Consider the following 15,986-nt stretch of genomic DNA (forward strand, 5'->3'; position numbering starts at 1 on the left):
AATCTTAATATTTTATTTATTTAACCCAATATATCCAAAATATTATTTAAAATGTAATCAATATGAAAAGTATTGAGATATTTTCCATTCTTTGGTCCTCTGAATCCTCAAATATGATGGGTGTTTTATACTTAGAGCACATCTCAATTCAGATGAGCCACATTTCCAGTGCTTGGCAGCCACATGCAGCTAATGGTTCCCCGATTGGACAGTGAGGTCATAGAGTAACCTCAGGGTTCATGGAGGAAGTGAAAAACTAATCATTGTTTGGGAAGTTAATATGATAATGACAAAAAGGTCTTAAAGACCCGTTCCATATACAAACTGTATTGGAAAAACCTACTGTCTTCCCCTCCTTCTGTGTTTTTGTTTCCTGTGTGTCTCCTTTACTGTCACACTACTGCCACACTCACAACACTTCTGGTCACAAATGTGTGGGGGTTTTCCCCACACCAAGCGATTCTCTGCTATACCAGCTGGGTGTCCTACAGTTTAACTCAATTTTGACCCTGTCTATTTGGAGATAGTGTCAGATCCTCCCACATATTAAGGGCTGAGTCTAGAAGACTGCCTCCCCGCGGGATGCCAATCGAAAGTAGTAGGTCCCCAGCTGACCCACAGCTTCTGTCTGATTTGGCTACAAATCAGAGGTTCCCATGACCCCCTCCTCGGGTTCAATTAATCTGCCCATGTAACTCACAGAATTAAGTGGCTGACAGAACTCAGGGAAACACTTAACTTGCACTTACCAGTTTATTAAAGGATGTGATAAAGGATACAGATGAACGCTGGATGAGCTACACAGGGCGAGGTCTGGGGGAGTCTCAAGCACAGGAGCTACTGTCCTGTGGAGTTGGGGTGCATCACCCTTCCAGTATGTGGATGTGTTCACCAACTTGGAAGCTCCTCGAATCCTTACAATTGAGATTCTTACGGAGGCTTTCTCCATGATCAATGAATTCCATTTCCAGCCCCTCTCCCCTCGCCAGATAAGGCAAGCATAGGGCTGAAAATTCCAACCTCCTAATCATGGCTTGGTCTTTTTGGTGACCATCCCCTATCCAGGAGCCATCAAGGAGCCCACGTAGAGTCACCTCATTCGAACAAAAGATATTCCTGGTGCTTTTATCACTTAGGAATTTACAAGGGTTTTAGGAGCCCTGTGTCAGGGTCGAGGTCAAAGACCAAATATTAGAACAAGAGGTACTCCTAGTCTTATCACTTTGGAAATCACAAGAGTTTTAGGATCTCTGTGCCAGGAACCAGGGGCAGAGACCAATATCTATATTTTCTATTATCTCACACAAGCTAACTTCCATCTCTCACACTAGGATGTTAAATTTACTTATAGTTTTTATTGAGAATCAATGAAAATGTTTCCTCAATTATTCCATATACATGCTCTAAATTAAAACATGCTTTTCAAATAGTTTCTCTCCCTAAAGACTCCATAGGAGCAATGAGGTTTTCCTGTACATTATTCTTGTTTTCTTCTGCTTTTACCAGCACTACCATTACCACGGTGACCATCACTATCAACTCAAGCTAAATTCATTATTCCCTCCCCACAACCTGCTCCTCCCTTAGTTTTCCCTGCCTTATTGAATGGTCCACTCTGTCTGCCCAACTGATGACCTATAAAGCTTGAATCTATTGTCTTCATCCCTCACATCAAACCTGCGGCGAGACCTAGTGTTGCTCTCAGATGCCGCTTCTCTTCATTCAATTCCACTGTTTCCACCCTAATCCCAGCCCCTGGCACCCTGCCCCTGTACTACTGTGGTGCCTGCTTACTGGCCCTTGGTCCTGCCACTCCATTCTTCACATAGCAGCAAGGGTGACCTTTTAAAAGCATAAGTCAGATTATGACAACTGCACGCTTCACATCCTCCAATGGATTATTAATGCACTTAAGAAAGTGTGAGTTTCTAGCAAAACTGGAAAGATTCTACACAGTCTGGACCCTGTCTTCCTCTCTGGCCTCCTCTCGTGCCCCTCTGCATCTTCCCACATGGCTATGACCCCATTTCTGTCTGCTGAACTCACGGAGCTTGGTCTAGCTTGTGGGATTTCACTTAGGCTATTCCTAATCCTAAAACCTCTTCCCATGTGTCTTCCCAAGGCTACCCCTCATCTTTCAAATGATTCACTTAGCCAACCACGTTATCCAAGCTGCCAATTCCATTCTCTCTGTCACTTTCTACCTCATTACTCCATTTTTATTTTCCTCAAAGCCCTTATTACTATCAAGAATGTTCTTACTTTTTAATGCATGTTCCTGTGAATTCTCCATGTTCTTTCTGCTGGGATTGAGATTTCTGGTCAGAAAGGATATAGACTAGTGTTTGGTATTCAGCATTAGTTCATAGGTAGTAGTTGAGGTCACATAAGGAGAGCAGGTATCATGAGGAGAGGGGAGGACTGAAAATGCCACCCTGGAGAACACAGAGAGTTGGGGTGTGGGATGAGGGGGGAAAGCAGGGTAAGAGGGGAGGAAGAGCAGTCATTTCAGTGGCAGGCGGCAGTGACTTAGGAACCCAGGATCCTTATTCCATTTTGTGGCTCTTCTCCATCAAAGCTCCTCTCCACTCCACCCGTGGAAAGCGAATGAGGATGGAGCACTGTGCATGGGAAACACCTCACTTCTGCCCCACTGGCTAGAAGTCAGCCACATGGCACCTCCAAAATGAATGGAGGCTGGGAAACGTGGACTGGCTAAACTACAAGGAGGACAAGGAGCTGGGATTTGGCAAAGTATTACAGTCTGTTTTGTGCCCTTACTCAGAGAACCGTCTTGAAGGACAACATTATATCAGTTGAGATGTATGAAGATTCTGCTTCCTTCCAACAGATGGCTGGTGACAGTCACGGCTGAGATCTCAGAACCCCGGATTCCTCACCTGAATGACCCTGTGGTTCTCTGGATTCTCCAATATGACTGTGTTCTTTGCACCCTCTGGCAATGGGTGAAGGCTTCAAACCTCATATAGGTAAAAAGAATCATTATATGCTTTGAGTGGGAGCTGAAAATAGATTTCATTGTAGAGAAACAAAGACAAAACGTACTTATTCTGCTTATGAACTATTCTTTAACACCCACACAGGAGCAGCAGCTCAGAAGTCATTGAATCATGTGATACCTCAGAGTCATTAAACTGGGAAAGACAAACACAAATCTGTGCTCTGGCCAGACAGATATGAAGCATGGAAGGCAAGCCAGGTGTGAGATGTAGGAGGTGCTACCTGGGTGAGCAATTTGTAAATGATGGCAACTTAAAAAACAAGTGCTGTGAGGGCCAAACAACACGTCTGTCAACCACACAACTGCCAATGGGCAACCTCTGCTTTTAACCATAGCCTCTTTCTCTTCCCAAGTTCCTTAAAATTCAGGCCCTCTATTTTGGGCTTAATGAAAGAAAACCATTTTCTAAGACATAGCAGTAGTTTCTCAGCAGGCAGTCTTCTTTGAACATCTTTTCAGACAAGTTTGTTACGAGCCCAAGAAGATCACCAGCTGAACATCTGGTCCTGGTAGCCCCAACAGCTGCACACACTTTCTGTTCAAGAATCGTCCATATGGATGTCATTAGCCTCCAAATTGACCCTCAGGGTCTGGTTGTGAGAGTGGGCTTCCAAGTGGTGTGGAAGGAGTTCACAGGGGATAAATTGAGAGGAAACTCCCATCTGTTTGTGGATCACAGGCTTCTGCAGACACGTGTGACTGGCTCTGAGAATGGCGCAGGCAGAATGCTTGACTCCTAAGGTTCGGCATGGGTGTCCATAGACCCAGATAATGCTGCATGTGATCACCAGCACAGTAATGTGAACCTGAGGACGGGGAAACCACGACAGGAGGAGGGGTAGTTTGGTAGGAATCGCAAAGATTATTGTGGGTGATGTCTTAAACAAAAAACAATAAATGTACAGTCTCTTACATGCTGAAACGTAGTAAGACTCTGCCATCTGTTTTTCCTAGTGTTATTTTAATGTGATAAAATACACATAACATGAAATTTACCATTTTAACCATTCTAAGCTGTATAGTTCAGTAGCATTAATCACATTTGCAATGTGTGCAACTATTACCACTATTTCCACCCCAAACAAAAACTCCATACCCCTTAAGCAGTCACTCCCCATCCCTCTTCTCTCAAGCCTCTGGAAACCACTAATCTGCTTTCTGTCTCTATGGACCTGCCTGTTCTGGATATTTCATATAAGTAGAATCATATGATATGTGCTGTGGCCTCTTCTGAATTTTGAGAAGCCTACCTTCATGAAATTTCCATATCTAGTTCTTACTTGAGAGTGGGATCCTGTGGGATTGGGATAAGTGAGATGAGAACCAGTACAGGTGTCTCAGGTTAGGTTCTCCCAGAAGCAGACCTTGAGACAAGGAAGGGGTGCAAGTTGTTTATTTGGGAAGTGGTCCCAGAAACAGTGGTAAGAGATTGGGGAAGTGTGACAGGGAAGGGAAAGAAGTGTGGCCCTGAACAGGTAATCATTGTGCACAGCTTAGGCTCGGTCCTGCTAGGGAACTCTGGGAGGTGGCAAAGAACACACCTAAGAGTTATCTCTGCCGAAGGGTGAAGGAGTAGAGCTATTCATCCACCAATTCCCACCAATAGTTGGTAAAGGTTACTCCTGGGCGGTAACTCCCCCATATGTCGGGCTAACTCTGGAAGAAGGAAGCCAGATTTACCACCTCCAAGCAGCCCACACAGAACTCTCACAAGAGTGGCCCTGCAGGATATATACTCTGCCAGGACCTCTCTCTTACTACCTTGGTTCAACCAAGAGATGGCACTCATCTAAGCTCTGCCCACTAGATTCCTTTTCCTAGCTGGTTGGATCTTGAGCATAATGATGGGAAGTAGACTCCAGTAGCCCATTCCTGAAGGTTGAGTTGTTACTGATCTGGTTTTCATCCTGTCTCAAAGTCTGGTTGTTCAGCCTTCTAGTTAATTCTGTGAGTTCCTTCATATCTTCTTAATAAACATGTTAAGTGAGCCATAGGTAGTTTCTACTGTTTGTGACTAGGAACACTGTCCGATACAGTCAGCAAGGTAAGTATCTCTAACAGTATTCAATAACGTCAAGCACAATAACCAAAAGCTCGAATTCCTAGATGCCAACTTCAAAGAATAGAATGAAACTCGGGGATATTTTGTGAGAGTTTCAAAATAATCTTCTAATTCTTTTTTTTTCTTCTTCTTCTAATTTCAGAACTGAAATAGCTTAGAGTTTGATCCCACATATTGTTTCATGACAATGTCAGTTGAACATATAGCCATTCCAGAGATCATGTGAAAGTTGAAGCATTTATCAGGAAAGAGTGGGGCCTTGATAATTGCAACAGGGATATCTGGGTGGGTTTAGAAGATGCAAAGCACTCAGAACCTCCAAATCCTCCTGAAGTAGCACTCAACTGTTAGTACTGTCATTATGGAAGCCAAAGGGATATGTGACTCAGAGAATATGCTCAATATTCATAATATTAATTATGCCAGATACTTTGTCTCACAGCCCTGATGCAGCCAAGCACTGAGCATATGGCCTATGTTAAGGCTAATTGCACTTTCTCTTAGCACTCTGTCTCTTGAATGGAGGGATACAAGAAATAGAGAAGAGTTAGGAGTTAACTAATTCCAGACTGGTGGCCCCCAACTCTCAAGTGGGTTTTATACTATATGGTCAGTCTTCCAGACAGTTTTGTGAGTATGCAGGTATCCTTCCAATAAATTCCCTCTTTTCTTACACCAGCTAGAGTTGATTTCTGTTGCTCATGACCAAAGACCTTAACTTTAAGCTCCTTCATGCTCTGTCCTTCCAGCACTGTCATTACATTGCTTCAGGTAAGGTTACAGGGTCTCTCCATTATCTGAGTTTGCTTATAGGGAAAGCTTCCCTGGGCCAGGCCCCTTTTATTTTCTCTCCTCTCATGAATCAAGAACAATGTCTTTACTCTTTTTACGCATTTGGTTAACACCCATTAAGCTCTTACCATTGCCAGACACCATGGGAAGTGCTTTGGGGGGACGGGCATCAAATGCTGAGCTGCCCCTCAGATGTCTCACAACTGGAAGAGAGTTTACTCTTGCGCAGAACTAGCTATATGCAAGGTTGAATGTGATAATGTCACAGGGGACACAGATAAGTATGTTCAGGTCAGAGGAGAGATGTTACTTCCAGTTGTAGGGGGCCAGGGAAAGGTTTCTGAAGGAGCTGGTATATGTATGTAGTGGATCTTTAAGGTGTCAGGGTTGACAGCAGTGATGGCAGTGACGCAGGTGTGCTTGACAGAGGGACAAGTGTGAACCGTGACAGGGAGATGGGAAGATGCGATGGAGGGGGCATATTCTAGTGTGGGATAGTGAAGGAAAATACCAGGAAATAACATTGGAGAAATAGACTATGCAGGTTGTGGGGGTCTTGGGAGCTTGATTAAGAACTTGGACTTTATTTTGTAACTTTAAAGGGGGAACCAGCAATTTTCTGAGCAAAAGAGTGGGAGAATTAGTTATATGAGTCTCATTAAGTGTAAGTTGAGTGAAATCACTGATCTGTAGACTAATCTGTTACTTTTTCCAGAACCTAAGCTCTCTTCCAGGAAAATTGAAGTTAATGATGGATGGAATTTCTGAGGACTAGAAATGAGATAATTTATGCAAATGCACAATTCCTGGTACATAGTAGGTACTTGACGGCAATTCATTTCCAAGTGTTTCTTTCTAGTTCTCATGAGGAATCCCTTAAGAGAATACGAAGCTGTTCTGTATGGAGGCAGTATAGTATGACGGTTAGGAGTGTCGCTTTGGTTCCCGATTCCTGGGTTTAAATTCTGCCATACAGCTAACCGCTTACGTGACCTTAGCAAGTTGCTTCACTTCTCTGACTCTGCTTCCTCGCCTGTAAAATGGGAATAATACCTTCATTATTGGATTATTTGAGCGTTAAATACACTAATGTATGTAAAATTCTTAGCATAGTGTCTATCACACACTAAGCATTCAATACACATTATCTGCTATTGAAAATAAGCATTGGTGTTCCTAGTGGAATGCTTTCTTGGCTTTGTCCGTAGATTAGCCAAAACAAAGGGAAGACTTAGAGATTTTGGCTTTCTTAGAGCTTTCTTCAAGCCTTCATCACTCACATACAAAAGGACAAATTAAACTCTCTTTTACATTGGACTGCGCTTGAAGCCAACACTCTCCATTCTTTCTGCCACTGGTAAGTAGAGAGTCATAATTATTCAAAACTAGAAGAAATTATCAGGAATTAAAGGACTTGCACTTTTGTCCTGGCTCTTCTATGAACAAGTATTTGCCCCTCTCTGGACCTTAGAAACCCTGTTAGAAACATGAAGAGATTGGACTTGATCAACAGTTTTCAACCTTTATTATTATTGTTATTATTCTCAGCAGAAGTTGCTTCCATTCTAATCATAGGTGTCAGCCCAATCTGTAAAGGAGATGAGAGTGGAGATGCTCTGATTGAGGTAGGGGTTCTGGATCTTGAGACTGAGCTAGCGCTGGGAGCAGGCACAGAGCTCTTCCTCATTGGCTGACCCGCTTAATGCCCTCCAGTCTCCTCCTCCCCCTCCAGCCTATGGAATCTTAATCACGTCTAGAGCATGAACATGGGTTCTTTGGTTAATAAATCATTTATTCTTCCCATTCTTGTTTATGGCATAAACTTGAGCCAGCTATTGGACTCATAAACTCTTTGTCACCAATATTGCCTATGTTAGGAATTTCAAGTGTAATTTGAAAGTCAAAAGCTGAGAATTGACTTTTTTTTCTCTTTTCTTTTTTTCTCTCTGTTCTTCAGCTTTGGTCTGCCTTTCTGGATATAGCAAGGCCAGACTGCTTTAGCTGCAGCCTGGAATCAGGGGGATTGTCATGGAGAAAAAGGGAATTATAAGGAATTAAAACATGTAGGTTACTATCAAAACATTACTCCAGCATAACCCACTGGCCAGGGGCTGGGAAGGAAATGCTTCTTAAAGAAACAGACTTTGCCCTTGGAATGAGATTACTTCTCTTCAAGCTTCCCTCTCTATTGCTCTCCCTCACCCAACTCCAGTTGCTGATTTCCCTGGAAAGTGGAGATACCACCTGTTATGGGTTGAATTGTGTCATCCCAAAAGAGATGTTGAAGTCCTAACCCCAAGTACCTCAGAATGTGACCTTATTTGGAAATAGGATCATTGCAGATGTAATTAGTTAAGTTAAGATGAGGTCACACTGGAGTAGAGTGGGCCCTTAATCAAATCCTTGGTGTCCTTATAAAAAGGGAAGCTTGGACACAGACACACATGAGGGGAGAATGCCATGTGATGCTGGAGGTAGAGATGGGAGCTATGCAGCTACAAGCCATAGAGAACCTAGGATTGCCAGTGACACCAGAAGCTAAGGAAGAGACATGGAACAGATTCTTCCCTACAACCTTGGGAGATATGGCCCTGCCAAGACCTTGACTTCAGATTTCTAGCCTCCAGAACTGTGATACAATAAATTTCTATCGTTTTAAGCCATCCTGTTTGTGGTACTTTGTTATAACAGCCTTAGGAAACTAGGACGCCATTCTCCCCCTCTTCCCTTCCTGCTCGTGTGCCCTCCATCCTGTTCGAGATCCCACCTGAGCTCTGGATTCCATCCCTCCCACCCTTCTCAGAGAACTCACTCCTCAAAGTAGCTCTCTTACTCTCGTATTTGCAACTTTCGCCTCTCCTGACTTTTGCTCCATAGCACATAAAAAGCTCCACCCTCTCTCATCTGGAATGTCTCCCTTAGCCCTCTTCCCTTTATTCATGGCCTTCTTCTACACTTTATTTCAGGATGATACTTCTCAAAAGAGAAGTTTACAATGGTGTACTTTTCCTCACCCCATTCACTTTCAAATCACTTGAACCCACCTTTTGTGTCCATCACTTCTCCAAAATGCTTCTCATGAAAGTCGGAGCATTTAATATGCTACAGCGCCTTGAGGGTCTCCAGGATGGGAGCATAGTCTAGGATATAGAATACAGTATTCTCAAACTCATTTGCTCAGAGTATCTCCCTTTTTAAGGTACAAGAAATAATATTTTGTGAAAAACTGAAATTCTATTCCAGACTTCCCTCCTGTGATTTGCTCCATACATCTGACTGTATAGATTTCTCCCCTAGAACATTTTGCAGGAACCTCACAGTAGATGCGTTGGAAACCAATCTCCTTGTTCTCCAGGGCTTCTCATCTCAGTGCATGGAATCGTCATCCTCTCAGTTACCAGAGACCTGGAACCAGCATCCTTTACTCCTGCTTTTGTCTCTTCTCCGTGTCTAATTTAAACACCAACTTCACTCATTTAATCTGATTAATGCGTTAGTTGAGTTCTTTCTTTGTCTCTCACCTAAACAAATATGGTGTCTTCCTAAGTGACCTTCCTGCCTCCAGACTCACCTTTCTCAAATCTATTTGCCAGACCTGTGTCATAATGATCTTTCTATAATGCAGAGCAAATTCTCATTACACCCAAGACCCTTCCATGACTCCCTGCTGCCTCTGGGCTCAAACCCATGCTCATGCTACTTAGAGTGGATCCTCTGTCACAGACTACAAACTGCTACAGCTCTCCCCTCTTCACACATGCTACAGCCATTCCCAATTACATGCAGTGCCCTCCTGCAAGAGGCCTCAGTGTCTCTCTATTCATCCTTTGACTGTTCATTCATCCATTAAATTCCTTCCTGTCTCTCCAGATGCAGCTCAAGGGGCTAGGAAGTCTTTGCTGTTGCATTCCAAATGCTGTTGCATTTGTTTGCATTCCGACCCCAGCCAGGTCTAGTGTCACTCCTCTGTACTTGTTCTTGCCACTAACTCTATATAGTAATGACCACATAGCATTACTTATTTTTGTCTCCAGATGGACTTTGATCCCCTGGAGATCAGGGACCACATCTCAAGTTACCTTTGTTGTCTGCATGCTGGCACTTTTTAAGAACTCACTCAGTGACAATTGTAACTACTCTGCAACTACATGGTGTTATTATGCCAATGACTTCCACATAGGCTGCCATTGGTCTTTCAGATGCCTGAATTTCACCTTCTAAAATCTGGTCTTTTACATTGTATATGGGGGAAAAGATGATGTATTTACTGAGCTTAGAGGTTGCAGATGTTTGCCACTAATTGAGCCAGTTGAAACCCCTTTAACAGCCTGGAAGAACCTCTTTTTGCCACTTATTCAAACCAGATATGTGCTCCTCATTCATGAGTATTGCCAACTAATGTGCCACTTTCCTTTTCCTTAAAAAGCTCCCAAACATTTGCACAGTTTATAGTCTTACTTCACTTTTGCTGGAGGAGTTCACTATGGCAGATTTAGGCTGGTGAAATTGCTAAATTGTGTTAATGTAAAGAAAATCATTCTGATGTATTTAAATCCAGGAACAGAATCTTCAGGAATCTGAATTGTGATTTATGCCACACAATTCAATTCAAAAAGCTTTTATTAAGTACCCACTCTGTACCATGTGTGGAACCCAACTCTTGGTGGGAGATGGGTGACCAGAAAGGGGTGAAGCTCAGCATCCACGGGGGTAAGGGTGCAGAAATGACAAGCCAGTATAGACAGTGGAGGGAAGGGGAGTGCACAGAGAAGAAAGTTCTATGAATAGAAACAATCCATCTTAAGCTTCTGCATGGTACAGGGTAATATGTAGGAGAGTCAGGGATGAAGGGGCCTCTTTAAACCTCATCTCAAGGGCACAGCAAGTGGAAGAAAGTAGGCCAGAGAGAGGGACCATTTTAATATCTCATCCCATGGACTTGGTCACCCTTAGAATCTCCAGGTGTAGTGCAGATCTGAAGATTCAATTCAGGGCAGTAATTACATAGAGCTTTTTCCCTGCTGCTATCCTAAGCTTCTCTTCCTACAGTTCCAATTCAGCTTGCACATGCAATACCTAGGTCTTCATTTTCTGCTGATGTGTCGTGTCTGTAGTGCTTGGAATATGATTCTCTCCGAGATATAGAGCCAGCCACTGGCAGCAGCAAATGGCCCCTCCCCAGGGTAGAGTGAAATGTGGTTACAGATTTGGTGAGACAACATATTACCTGTTGTCCTTAACTGCACCCAGAGACAAGCAAACCCGTCCCCACAGGCTTATTTTTCTGTTAAATAAGACAGAAATGAAGCACAGTATAAAGCAAAAGAGGAACTCCTTCCTTCATCTAAATGGCTTCAGAAACTGATTGTCAAGGAAGCTTTTCCTGAACTCCCCAGGAAGACATGGATTCAACCTTTAGAGACCCTAGCGCGAAGAGCCATGTTGACACCCTGGTCCTGTACATAATTTAAATTAAAACACCACCAAGGAAGTGAAGTAAGTCAGACAGAGAAAGACAAATGCCGTATGATTTCACTTATATGTGGAATTTAAAAAATAAAAGAAATGAATAAACAAAATTTAACAGGAACAGACTCATAGATACAGAGAACAAACTGGTAGTTGCCAGAGGGGGGTTTGGGTGAAATAGGTGAAAGGGGATTAAGAGGTACAAACTTCCGATTATAAAATAAATAATTCACAGGGACGTAGTATACAGCTTAGGGAATTTGGTCAATAATATTTTAATAACTTTGTATGGTGACAGATGGTTACTAGGCATATCAAGTTGATCATTTCATAATGTATATAAATGTCAAATAACTATGTTGTACACCTGAAACTAACATATATTGTATGTCAACTATACTTCAATAAAAAGGAAAGCAAAAGATACTGAGCAGTAAGATCTGTGTGAGAAAGTCCAAAAAATTCTGATTTTTCCCATTATGATAATTCAACACTCCTTTTTGGAAATATCCTTTTTCTTTCAAAAAATTCCTTTCTTCATTCTTTTATCTCTCTGCCCTGACCATCTCCTTAGTTGGCCTCTTGGGAAACCCAGTCCTGCCAGGTGGGCCAGAACAGTCCCTCTGACAGAGGGAACACTTAACTCTCTTCTCAGGAACTGTCCACCTTTGTGTCTTCTGAACCAGACTGTGAACCCGTCCAGGCCTGAAACTGTGTTCCTTTCAGAGACTGGGTGCTGGGTGCAGGTCCTGGCTCAGGGTGGGAGTTGGGGGAGAATCTGTTGAATGAAAGTCTTCTGCTTTATAGTCTTGACAGCTAAGCAAGTGGATACCTCAGCAACCAAAGCTAAGGGGAAGGGAAGATCAGTGAAAAGGATAATCCCTGATAAGATCAGGGAAGATAATGGGAAGGGAAGATCATGCAGGACTGGAACCTGGGAGCATGCTCCAGGCTGTAAGGGACCCTTGGAGGGAGATCAATGCTTATTAGGTAATGATTTGGGGTTGATTTAGACTTATCCCTGGCTGGCACTACCATCTGGGAAGGGCTGCTCAGGTGGGTGAGGGCTAAGGACAGAAGGTTCTATGTGATCATGGACATTTTTTTTTGGGTCAAAAGGTCATTCAGAGCAGGACCTAGCAGCTGAAAATACTGGGGTCAGGGCTCAGCATCCTTTCCCCCACCCAGCCTAACAGATATCAGCCAAGAATGCCAGGAAAGGGAATTGAGGTATCAGCTGTGCTGTATGTGGAAAAGAAGGTGAAGGTCAGGGAAAGGCTCTGAACTGATGGACATAGGAGTGTCCAGTGCTGTCCTCAGGTACTCAGTTTTTGGCTACAGAGTGAGTATGTCCTCCTCTCCTTGAAGCTGTGCCTCCTGATCCTAACATCCTCTGGCCTCTAGGGGGAGCTCAAGACCCCACATGAGTGCACACTGGAGAGTAAAGCTGATGGGTCAAGGGCAAGGTCACGTAATTACCTGCTGAGGGCAGTGTTCAGAGAAAAGAGATTTAAATTCTATTTCTTTTTAGATTGTTTCACGCCTCAATGTTCAATATTCTTGCTCTTTCATTTGCTACCAGAGACAAAAAGGGGGCAAAAGTCGTATCCTGTGCCCTAGAAGAGATGTCTGCAGTAGGGGTCAGTGTCTCCAGCTGAGCAGGGAAGACAGATGCTGAGAAAAGCAACACCTCTGGTGACAGAGTCTTGCCTGTGTAACAAGTCTGAAGCCCAAAGACTTTAAAGGCTGCTGTTTTCAACAGCGGCCTGTAAATGCACATCTTAAATAACAGATCTTGCACATAACCCAACACTGAATCCATTAAACGGAGAACTGTGGCTTATTCCTAAAGCCTTCATTAATGCTGCCTTGGCTTAAAAAAAAAGCCTTGTGTGTTAGCCACAGTACAGAATTCCAGTCCCATATCAGTATCTTCTGCTGATTCTGCCTTTTGAGCAAAGTAATCAATCCTCCCCTGGAGGCTAGAGTGGAGAAAAAGAAGTATGCAGGTTGGGAGGCCATGTGTACAACATTTTGCCTGGAAAATGTCACCTCAAATGCAGTAGAATTCACTTCAGCCCTCCTGGGAAGCACGGAGAAGGTCTTCAAGGAGACCCCTCTGCTATTTTTCAGCCTGACTGACCAGCTTCTAAGGACTGAATTTCTCAATGTGTCTATGTGAGTCATAGCTTCTGAGGTGAGGTGCCCACCAACTCTGACACTGCTCCTGGCTGTGGGAGCTGCTGTCAGAGACGCTGCCCATCCAGGTGTCTGGAAGACGATTTCTAATATGGATTTGAGCACCCTGGTGATATTTTATTAATCATAATGTCAGATAATCTAATGGTAGTGTATTTGTGACAGAGCTCAACATTTTCAATTTTTAAAATAAACATTTTGGGTGTTGACTTTGCGTTTCTTTCTTTTTTAAAGATAATATTATTCTTTTGGTAACTTGTTCTGTTTCATTTTTTTAAACGAAGATTGCAGTTTTAATCTATGTCCATATAAGGAATTCCTAGCAGATATCATTCCACAGAGACAAGGACTATTATACTTGTTTTGGATCTGGGAAAAATGAATATTTCAAATGGCGTATTTGCAGGTAATCAATGAGTAAGATTTTTGATTGTTTGTTTTTCACATTTTTAAATGTCTCCTGCATGCATTGACTTGCAAAGTCCTTTCACAAATGCCATCTCCTTTAACGTCATCTTAAAAACATTTCTGTGCAATAGATATTATCTTCATTTTATGGATGAAGAAATCAGTCATACCTATCATGATATAGGTTTATCGTGCAGCTAGTAAGTTTCAGAAAGAGGTTTCAAACTCAGCTCTCTCTGGCAGCTTTCCCGTGCTCTCTCTTATACCAGTACACTATTTCACATAATATAATTCTTCATCCACTCCTTTTATCAGCCAATATCTCTGAGTGTCTGCCTCCTATGTCCCCAGCCTGGAGTTAAACATTGGGAATATAGTGTTTGCCTTTGAGGACTTCATCTGATGAAGAGGTCAGACGGGCAATCAAGAATGTCGAAGCAAGGCTAAGATAATTGAGAATATTTTTTAAATTTAAAGCTGTTATTTAATACACATTCATTGAGCACTTCTATGTGCCAAATTCTGTAAGACGCCAGAGATATAAAGATGAATAAGACACAGACTCCTCTGTTAGGTGTCCCAGTCTAGCTTGTAAGGGACATAGAGAGACAATAAATCTTACACTGCAAACTCAGGTGTGCAAGAAATACACCTGTGTGTCCATGATTCAACTCTTAGCTCTATTTTAGCTCGTGTTGTGGTACAACAGAGAAAACTTAACCTCAGTCAAGGGTAGTGTCAAGGTTCTTACACTTAGGTAGGTGCTGGAGATGAAGGTTTTTGATGCTGTGTTCACACAGGTCAGAGTTCAGCCATCTTTTATTTCCTGTCCTTTGCTATGCTGCTTCCATGTCACACTTGGGGGATTGGGAGCATTTCTCCTTCTTCTGGGCCACAGGCGCGTGTTTGTGGAGGTTGGAGGAAGTTGCCCAGGATGTCTTTGGGAGGTTAGCTAAGGTTCCATCTGCTTAGATGCACCACATCTCCATCCCCTTCGAGAGACTACCTGCCTCTGCTAAAGAAAAAACTCATTCATGACACTTGTTAAAGATGGTTAGCAAGACTATTCAAGGAGGGACTACTACAATAGATAAAAAATATAGTCATTAAATGAAAAAAAAATGGATGGGTTAAACAGCAGTTTAAACACAACTTAAGAAAGAATTAGTAAACTGGAAGATAGATCTGAGTAACCCACCCAGAATATAGCACAGGTTTTAGAGACAGAAAATATGAGCGGTGAAAGAAAGAAAGAAAGAGAATACTCATATATATCTAATAGGAGTTCTAGAAAGGATGGGCAGAGGACATGTTTGAAAAAATAGTAGGTGAGAAGTTTCCAGAATTGGTGAAAGATATAATTCTGTCAATTAAGGAAGTGCAGTGAGTACAGAGCAAGATAAACTCCATAACTAGACACAGCATAATGAGATGACAGACTAGTAACAACAAAACAGAAAAACATAAAACCATAATCTTAAAGACAAAAAATCATAAAACTGAAAACAAAACTTCACACAATTAGAATGACAGAAGACTTCTTTTTAGCAACATTGGAGACCATAAAAAATTAAATGCTATCTTCAAAGTACTGAGGAAAAATAATTGACAATTTATAATTCCATACTGGGTAAATTATTATTTAAGAGAGAGAAGAGAAGAGAAAATTCAGACAAAGACTAAGTAAGAGTTTACTACTTACGGATCATTATTGCACTACTACTAAAGAATATAGTTCAGTGAGAAAAACACTGGACACAAAAGAATGTTTAGGATACAATAATCTATGGTAAAAGAAGTGGGTAAATAAGTTAGTAAATCTAAATAAACATTTATTGTCAAAATAATAATATCAATAAGGACTAATTTTTGAAAGGCTAATAAGAAAGTGGAACTAAAATATAATTGATTTTTTTGTGCGTTGATTTTGTATTCTGAAACTTTGATGAAATCAATTATATTCCTATACACTAACAATAACCAATCCTAAAAAGAAATTAGAAAACAATCCAATTTACTATAGCATCAAAAAGG

The 15,986-nt window shown here is 42.1% G+C and overlaps 1 protein-coding gene across 2 annotated transcripts in view; it reads left to right on the plus strand.

Annotated features, from left to right (window-relative positions):
* Positions 1-3,944, plus strand: part of MTHFS (methenyltetrahydrofolate synthetase) — a 209,384-nt gene extending 205,440 nt beyond the window's left edge. The window contains exons 5-6 of one of the 2 annotated variants that reach the window (XR_002811419.2): positions 2,852-2,990; positions 3,105-3,944. The gene's annotated coding sequence lies outside the window, so the exon portion shown is untranslated. Of the gene's footprint in view, positions 1-2,851 lie in introns of both variants that reach the window. The other variant, XR_002811418.2, reaches the window with a different exon arrangement.
* Positions 3,945-15,986: the final 12,042 nt, after the last annotated feature.

The sequence above is a fragment of the Equus caballus genome, chromosome 1, assembly GCF_041296265.1.
Source record: "Equus caballus isolate H_3958 breed thoroughbred chromosome 1, TB-T2T, whole genome shotgun sequence".
NCBI classification, from domain to species: Eukaryota; Metazoa; Chordata; class Mammalia; order Perissodactyla; family Equidae; genus Equus; species Equus caballus.